Source organism: Jaculus jaculus, chromosome 1 (assembly GCF_020740685.1).
Source record: "Jaculus jaculus isolate mJacJac1 chromosome 1, mJacJac1.mat.Y.cur, whole genome shotgun sequence".
Lineage (NCBI taxonomy): Eukaryota > Metazoa > Chordata > Mammalia > Rodentia > Dipodidae > Jaculus > Jaculus jaculus.
Window position 1 is genome coordinate 308221649 of NC_059102.1, and position 237 is coordinate 308221885.

A 237-nucleotide genomic window follows, 5' to 3' on the forward strand; every position below is an offset into this window, starting at 1 on the left:
CCGAGCCGTTACCATGCCCGGCAAGCCCCGCCCCCGGCCGCCTTTCCGCCCTCGTCCCGCCCCTTCGCCTTTTACTTCCGGGGCCAGTTGCTAGGTAGGCCGCGTGACCCACGCCTGACGTCACCACGTACCGTGCCGGAAAAGGGGCAACGAGGAGGTTAAACGGGGCGGGTCCTCCTAGGCGCAGGGGCCGTGGCGCAGAGCGCCCATCCTGGCGGAGTCGGGTGACGTCATCCC